A 9,060-nucleotide genomic window follows, 5' to 3' on the forward strand; every position below is an offset into this window, starting at 1 on the left:
CAGGGGGTTTATTTACTTATTTCAGAACCCACAGGTCCTAAATTCATCATAATTAAGTGCATTAAAGAAACTACCAAAGGGGAAGAGTAATCTGCCCACAGCCCAGTGCCTTATCTGCTCTTCGAGGCAGAAACAAGCCTATTCTCCCCTCAGGAGTCATTCCAGCCCTAAAAAGCTATAGCTTTGAGGGCACTGACAGAGAGAACCATGCCGTGTATGTAAAATTTAATCTCGCCCAAGCTGCTGAGATAAAGGAGAAGAGATACACTTAAAACAGTCCATGTATTGTAGCAGTTTTAGCAATAAAAAGTCCTTTTTCTCTCTCTGCAGAACTGAAGGCTCCAGTGAAGCATCGCATAATATGTAGCAAAAGGTTGTAGCTTACAATTAATAAAAACTCTGCCTGGGTCTGTGCTGCAAGAGCGAGGTTGTGATATGAATGTGGGGAATTACACAGGCTTGTTTTTAAAGCTTGACATCTTGGTTAAGACTACATCAAATGTGCTGAAAGAAGGGCAGGCACCAAGTTTTCAGTGGTTGGAGCTCCTAACTTCTCCCCATTGATGCCCTTGAGCTAATGAAGAGAGCTCCCCTCCGTTCTGCAGCTGCCAGCTCACACCCTCCAGATGGCCAGAGACATGTCCATGTCCACTGTGTTCCTTTGGCTCACCCAGAACAGACAAAAAGCAAAAGCCTTAGCTAGCCTGGGCTTCATGCCCGCACCCAGCGTCAACCAGTTCTGTCTCCATCACCAACTTTCCGGAGCCAGATTGGTGGATGCCTTCTACCAGCTTCTGGATGCTAGAGGATTTCCTTCATCTGGTGACAATCATAGAATCACAAATGTTTTGGGTTGGAAAGGACCCGAAGATCATCCTGTTCCAACCCCCTGCCATGGGCAGGGACACCTCACACCAGGCCATGTTGCCCAAGGCTCTGTCCAGCTTGGCCTTGAACACTGCCAGAGATGGAGCATTTACCACTTCTTTGGGCAACCTGTGTCAGCACCTCAGCATCCTCACAGTAAAGAACTTCTTCCTTATGTCTGACCTGAACTGAGCCTGTTTTAGTTTAAACCCATCACCCCTTGTCCTGTCACCATAGTCCCTGACAAAGAGTCCCTCTGCAGCATCCCTGTAGGCCCCTTTTAGATACTGGAAGGCTGCTATGAGCAAAACATCAATTTGACTTGGTAAATGCATGCTGGCAATTACCTGTCTTCATGTGCTTGGACATGACTTCCAGAAGGATTTGCTCCACCACCTTCCCAGGACCTAAGGTTAAGCAGACTGCTCTGTCATTCCCTGGATCTTTCTCCTTGCCCTCCTTGAAAACAGGTGTAATCTTTAATCATCTCCAGTTATCAAGTGCCTCTTCAGATCACCATAACCTTTTAAAGATGAGGGAAAGTGGGCTTGGCCAGCTCCTCCATCCAGTTGCATCCTATCTGGCCTTGTGCACTTGTGCATGTCCCTTTGGCTTCAGTGCTTCCTAAGTGCTCGGCTGGGTACTGCTTCAGTCCTGCACAGTGCTACTAGGTTGAGGAACCAGGAGGCCTAAGGGCAGATTGTATCAGTGAAGACCATGGCAAAGAGACTACTGAGTACCTCAGCTTTTCCCATGTCCTTTGTCACTGTGTCATCTGCTCCATGGAGCAGCAGGCATGTATTTTCCTCAGCCTTCCTTTAGCTGCATCTGTACCTGTAGAAGCCTTTCCTCTTAACCTTCACCTCCCTGTCTGGTTTCAACTCCAGCTGAGCTTTGGCTTTCCTAACACCAGCCCTGCGTGCTCGAGCAATGTCTCTGTATTCCTCCTGGGCAGCCCATCTGTGCTTCTACTTGCTGTACACTTCCTTTTCTTGTTGGAGCTCAGCTGGGAGTCCCTTGAACATCCATACTGGCCTCCTGCCACACTTGCTTGATTTTCTGCACATCAGAACAGACTGCTCTTTTTCTTACAGGAGATTCTCCTTGAAGATCAACCTGTTGCCCAGAGCCCCACTGACCTCCAGGGCAGTATCCCATTGGATCCTGTCAAGAAGATCCCCAAGTAAGCCAAAATCTGCTTCTCTGAAGCCCAGAATTGTAATTCTACTGCATTTCTTACCCATTTCTCTCAAGATTTTCAATTCTACAGTCTTGTGTTTGCTGCAGCCAAGACTACACCTTCACATCTTTGTCCAGTTCTTTCTTGTTGGTCACAGGTCTAACAAGACAATCTCCCCTGGCATTTTTATTTTTTCAGTATGCTAAAGGGATTCTATATAAAACAGGACCTCCACCCTCTTGCATCCTTCTGGTGGTGGTTCTAGCAGTCAGCTGGTCCACATGATGCAGTACTTTTTTCTCCAAGAGAACATAAGAAGTATGTAAGAGCTAGAGGTGGTTTAAAGAGTTAGCTCAGGGTTTCTCAGTGGTGTAGGTAACACTGGATTTTGCATCCTAGGGATGAAGGGGCTGTGTTGGGAGAGGAGGATACTTGAACTAGAGAGCTAATAGGCAGACAGAACAAGGAGCAGAGCACTGGGAAACTAAGGTGCTTGTTCCCACTGCTGCAGGAAGCATGGGAAAGCCTGGAGAGGTCTTCTCCTCGGGCAGTACATATTGCCCTCAATCCTCTCCCCTTGCTCAGTGGAGCAACTATAAGTCTGACTTCTTAGAGCTACAGCATTTTCAGTGTTGCCCTGGCCTTTGTGCTGACCTGATGTTCTGCTGCTCTAGGTAGGAGTTATTTTGCCTCTGCACAGAGATAACTGTGCCCCTAAATTACCCGATACTGGCATCTGCTGTATAAAAAATGCTTCTTCTCATTATATAGAAACTAGTTTTTTCTCTTTGTATAGGTCAGAATTGCTGAATTAACTGGAAAAAGTAATTTCTTAAATTCTATTAGCTGAATGGGAAAAACACAGCCATGGCAACTGGGGTGGGTTCTGTTCCGCTCCGTGCACTGTCGAGAGCCCTGCCAGTTAATCTCCAATTATAGAGGCTGTTTTACTGCTGTTAAGAGTCTGAAAACACAGCTGGGCTCTCTGAGCACCAGTTGAGTTGGTAAGGCAGCTAACGCTGCACTTTTTGCCTCATGAAAATTTAGAAACCAATGAAAAAGCATAAACACAGAAACCTGTAGCATCCCTTTTGCATAATGGGAATGCAACAGCCAGAAAAGGCTGAAGGCTTTTATACCCCTCATGCTTGTGAAAGATTGATGGGTCAAACCTTCAGCTGACTCACGTTCTGAAAGCAAGGAATGGCTCACGCATTTAAATCTTGCTGCAGAAGTTCCAGATGATGTGAATAAATGTCATGTATTTTATCCATCTGCTGGCACTAACAACCTGCATGGAAATGAAGAGTATCTGAATCAGATGAGACAGCTGAGTTGATGTAAGGACACAGCACTACTGAAGAGAAGATACCTCACCCATACCCCTTTCCAAATCTTCTCCATGGTCTTAGTTCTGTTTTCACCACTGTTCTTCACGTGTTCTGCTTTCCAAAAGGCTACCAACAAGGCAGTTCAGCTCCCTAATACAGAAGAAAACTGATCCAGCACAAAGTAATTTGAACTTTTCTCTATAACAAGACCAGACTTCTGCTAACTCTCTGGTGACCATCAGAACTGGTGCAAAGAAAGGGTGGTGCTCATCCTTCTGAGCTACACCTCAGCACTCTCCTGAAGCCTCCCTGTGTGCCACTTACTTTTGTGGTTTGTCTTCAGGGATGAAAGAGTTTGGGGCAATCCCAAGCACAACTACAGAGACTGGATTGAGAGCAGCCCTCAGGAGAAGGACTTGGGAGTAAACATGAACAGTCTATGTGCACTTGAGCCCAGAAACCTCCCCTGTGTGCTGGCCTGTATCCCCATAGGATGAGCTGCAGATTGAGGGAGGGGACTCTGCCCCGAGGAAACCCCCCCTGCAGTCTTGATCCAGCTCTGGGGCAACAGCATAAGAGGGACTTGGAGCTGTTGGAGCAAGTCCAGAGGAGGCCAAAAGATCAAAGGAAGTGTAAACAGCAGGTCCCCTTTACTCTGCTCTTGTGAGATGCACCCTGCAGATCTGCATCCAGCTCTGGGGCTCCCAACGTAATAAGCATATAGAGCTGTTAGAGTGAGTCCAGAGGAGGACACAGAGATGCTGTGAGGGCTGGAGCAGCTCTGCTCTAGAGACAGGCTGAGAGAACTGGGCTGGTGCAGCCTGGACAAGAGAAGGCTCGTTAAGGGGAGACCTTACAGCAGCTCCAGTGCCTAAAGGAGCTACAAGAAACCTGGAGAGGGGCTTTGGACAAGGGCCTGTAGGGACAGGACAAGGGGAATGGCTTTAACCTAACAGAAGGGAGACTGAGCTGAGCTCTTAGGCAGAAGCTCTTCCCTGTGAGGGTGCTGAGGCGCTGGCACAGGGTGCCCAGAGAAGCTGTGGCTGCCCCATCCCTGGCAGTGTTCAAGGCCAGGTTGGTCACAGGGGCTTGGAGCAGCCTGCTCTAGCAGAAGGTATCCCTGCCCATGGCAGAGGGTTGGAACTAGGTGATCTTTAAGGTCCCTTCCAACCCAAACCATTCTGTGACATGATTCTATGCCCTGAGTTGTCAGTCTGTCTATCCTACTCTTAACAACTTTGCTGCCAAGATGACAGAAAGGCAACAACAAGCAGTTACCATCCTAAACTCAGTCTGTGGTTTCATGGTCAACAGCAGTGATGCTCAGGCAGCCCCATCCCACCACATGCATCTAACTTCTGCTTACACCTGTGCTGGTCTCCAACAAGGAGTGATTGATATATCTGGATAATGAATCACACAGAATTTGGGAAAACAAACAACACTTCTTCATTTTGCTTAGTTGTATTAGATCAGTTCCCTTGTTTGTTTACGATGTAGCTACACAAACAGTTCTGCTAGGGCAGTGCAGGGAGTGGCACATGAACAATTGGTGGGAAGAGAGGGAAGTGGGAGGAAACAAGCCAGAATTACTTAAGCCAATATCGTCACCAAATAAATCCTCATGGACCCAAAGCTCATGTGAACAGAGCCTTTAGTCTAGTTTAAAGTGACCTTTCTTCCAGAATAGTTTGTTCTCTGTGTGAAGCAGTGATCCCTGAACCAGGCACATTTGTAGTGTCTGAAGCATATTTACAAAGGGACTTTACACCCCAGTTTATGGAAGAAATGGGGGGATCTGCAGCCCTACAGGGGCTCTCTGATAGCAGCGTAACCTCAATCATCGGCAGGACTTTCACTGCTGCTGTGGCAGAGTAGTATCAGCAGCAGTTAAAAATGTCTAAATGCTATGGGCTGGCTGACATCCATCCTTTTGGCCATCCCAGAAGCTGGAATAGTGAAGTACTAAATCTGTCATGAAATGTCATGGGCACCATGTAATGAAAGGATCTGCAAGGCCACTATAAGAAACTAACATCAAGACAAACAGTTTCACTTGCCCTGCCTGTACAGTGAACAGCAGTGTGTGCAGGTACTTCCCTAGGATTTTCTCCATGTCTTCCCAAAAAACCCTGTAAGAATTTGTATTCCACCTGGGAAAGGAGCAAGGAGTCAGGACTATCCAGGGAAGCCAGGGGAAATCCTGCCTGACCAATTTTGTGGCCTTCTATGATGGGGCTACGGAAATGGTGGACAGGGGTAGAGCAGTTGATGTCATCTACCTGGACTTATGCAAAGTGTTCGACACTGTCCCAGGCCTCAGGCCTTACACCACAGTGTAAGCAGTGCTCACTAATGCAAAAAGTATACAGATAATTGAACTAACGTTTGCTAAATGTGGCTTTTGCTTTTTCTCTTTGCAACTTTGCCTCTTTTTCCATGCTCCACCCTCGTTTTTCTATGCAATTTACCAAGACAATACACTTTCCCTTAAATATTTTTCTACTGAAAGAACCACACACAATGCTTAGCCCCAAATATTTTCCACTGAAACACACAGAGCCCTGATGACTGTGTTGGCATCATCTTCAGAAGCTACTCACTGCTAAAGCATCAGTGCAATGATTAGCTGCAGCAAAACCTGATGATTTAGAAATGCCTTAGAGACATACTTCTGCTTTCTAATTCAGGCTTTCTTTCACTGCATGGTGCAGGGTTTGTTTGCTGGGAAAAATGGCCTGACACCGAAGGTTAATCTATATTTAAATAAGTGGGTTATTCTCTCAGCTCATGTTTCAGTTTAATTTTTCAGTAGTTGTACTGGAAAAACTCCAAAGGAACTGTGAAACCTCATAACAGGGTGCTGAGGGGACAACAGTCCACACCAGCCACTGCTGGAGCAGCTTCTATATCCTGTCACCTCACAACTCTGCTGTTATTCCTTCCCCCTGCTCACCAGGACCTTCCTATGTCTGTTCCTGAGCAGCTTTCTGGTCCTGAACTGTTCCTATGGTCACATCAGTTCAGGTAACCTTGCTAACCCTCTACACAGAGGAAAGTTTTGAGTATTAATGGCTTTTCTTCCTACTTAGAGGATGATTTCACACTATTCCAGTCTAAAGCAGCTGCCATTCCACTGTCACCCTCCCTCCAACCTCAGCCATATGTTCCCTCTCCTGCGTTACATGTAACCCATTAATTTAAATGGTGTGGAGCTGCACCCTTGTCTGTAAGACACTGCAATAGATGTCTGTGTTGTTGCTCAAGCAAGAGGACTGTCAGGGTGATTTCTTTCCCTTGTCACATATAGGGTGTGAGGACAAGTACACACGCACCAAGATTTATTAGTGGGGTTCATAGCTGAGGCCATACATTGAGTCTAAGACTGAAAATAAACTAAACCCAGAGACCGAGAAAGGGAAGGCAAAGGAAAAACTCTTTTAAGTGGGCAGCTGAGAAAAAAGTGAGGGGAATCCTCACTCCTCTCCAGCCCCCCTGTAGTGCCTTTCCCATAGTAGTGATATGATGTTAATTGAGACACACACAAATGCTATTGGCTGTAACCACTTGTGTTGCAGGTGCTGCATGGAGGATGGTTGTTAAGCTCTGTGCCCCCTAAAATGTAAACACAAAGCTACAGGCAAAGGGTAGGGAAAGGGGGGAAGAAGGGGTGAATCTCACGCTGCTGGCCATCGCTTCCCATGGCAACCTGCCGAGCACACTATCAAGGGTTTGCAGGTGCAAGGTCATGGGAACAACAGCATGGGACAAACAGTATGGGAACGACAAGGGAAAGATACTGCCCCAGGAGCTCCGGGGAAGATTCCCAAGGCAGCTGGGAGGAGAGGACACAGAGCTGGGGATGGGAAGCAGGTTTGGAGTTGCAGATAGAAGGCCCTTAACAGCACAGAAGGCACCTCAGGCCATGGTGCCACAGCCTCAGGACACACTGCTATGTCATTATCAGTCGTGCTGCCACACACTGATCTGGTGGAAGGTGCAGTAAAAGAAACTTTTCTGTGCCAAAACATCATTTTAGCTAGGTGAAAGACAGTCCTGAAGCTATTTGTTTAGAGACCTTTTCCCTGTGTCCAGCATATGTCTTTAGCCAATATTCCTGACTGTTTAGATGCATGGTCAGCCAGATCAGGGATCCAATCAGACTGAAAACTAACCCAGCCATGAACAGTTTAAGGTACTACACCCTGTGCCAAAGAGAAGAGAATAGCAGAGAGGGCCATGAGGCCATTCCTCCGAGCAGCAGCAAGGGCTGAGTTTTTCTTAAACCCCTTGTGTGCATACACTTCCAGCCACATTGTCCTGTTCTCTTCTTTATGTGGGCACAAGCTACACAGTGCCCTAGTTCAGAGCTATAGATATAAGCTATACTTTTCCATTTGTGTTATTTCCCTCTCAGCCAGGTTTACCACTTGGCTACACAAATAGTTCTGTTATTCTGATTGAAGAGGCTGTTGCAGGGATACAAGCAAGTGCCAAGGAGGAAGGTAGGGAACAGAATACATAAGTTGGTGCTTTCCAACCCAAACCATTCTGTGGTTCTATGATTCTATCCTGCATTGGGTGCTCCCAGACTAGCACAGTGCTGTCACAGTTGACTTGTACCATTCCTTGCTGCCATCCTGTATTAGTACAGCAGCACAACAAAGTGGGACTCTCCCTTGCTAAGTCTTTTTCAATCTATTCGATAATAATTTAGCTGCTGGAATGGAATATGGGCACATTCCACATGGAAATGACAAAGAGGTGGGAGGGGACTGAAAATACACTGGGGTATAGGACTGGAATTCCAAAAGCTCTTCACATATTTCTAAAAGGGCCTGAAAATAGCCTTTTAATGGGCAATAATTCAACTGCAGAAGCATGGGACAGAGAACACGCAAGTAGGGACCAGGTTTCAGGAAGGAGGCTAAGGGGATTGTAACAGATAAAAACAGATAAAAATAGTCAACCACTGCAGCTAAGGTCTCATCTGTTCATCCAGTCCCAGGCACTACACTTCAAGAACAATATGACTCAGCTGGAGAGTGTCCAGAGAAGAACCAGCAGCAATGATGACAGGGTTGAAGCAGTGACCTGCAATGGAAAAATGGAACAAACTGGAAATTCTCACCTTAAATAACAAAGAGAGATGATAATAGGCATTAAGGAAATGAATAGCTATTGAAAAGAAGAAAAAAATCTATTCTACAGGACAGGAAGAAGTGGGCTTCAGTTACAGTGAAGAAGATTCAGTTTATGTGTAGGAAACATATAGGAATAGAAATAGATTGCTGTGGATGATGGCATATGGACGCTTTAAGGTTAGAGAAATGTCAGGCAGGAGTATTTTAGGCACAACTGATCCTATATAAGGCCAATGAGGCTAATGGCCTCCTGAGTTCACTTCTATACAGGCATATTCCAGATGCAGAAAAGAAGGAAGCACAGAATTTACAGGGATTAGTGGGGAACAAAATAGTCTAACAGGTTACATAGCAGCAGCACAGGGGAAAGTCTCATTGGCCTCTTTACCCTTAGTGCCAAGGTAAGATTTGAGCTCAGGGTAGCTACATATTTGTGATAATCCTTGAGGAACTTAAAGAGTCAGTGTTTCCACAGTGAGTATTTTGGCTTATTGCTGGGAAGTAGTTTATAAAGTTAGCTGGTAGAGAAAAATAGACT

This window comes from Melopsittacus undulatus, chromosome 2 (genome assembly GCF_012275295.1).
Source record: "Melopsittacus undulatus isolate bMelUnd1 chromosome 2, bMelUnd1.mat.Z, whole genome shotgun sequence".
Classification (NCBI taxonomy): Eukaryota; Metazoa; Chordata; class Aves; order Psittaciformes; family Psittaculidae; genus Melopsittacus; species Melopsittacus undulatus.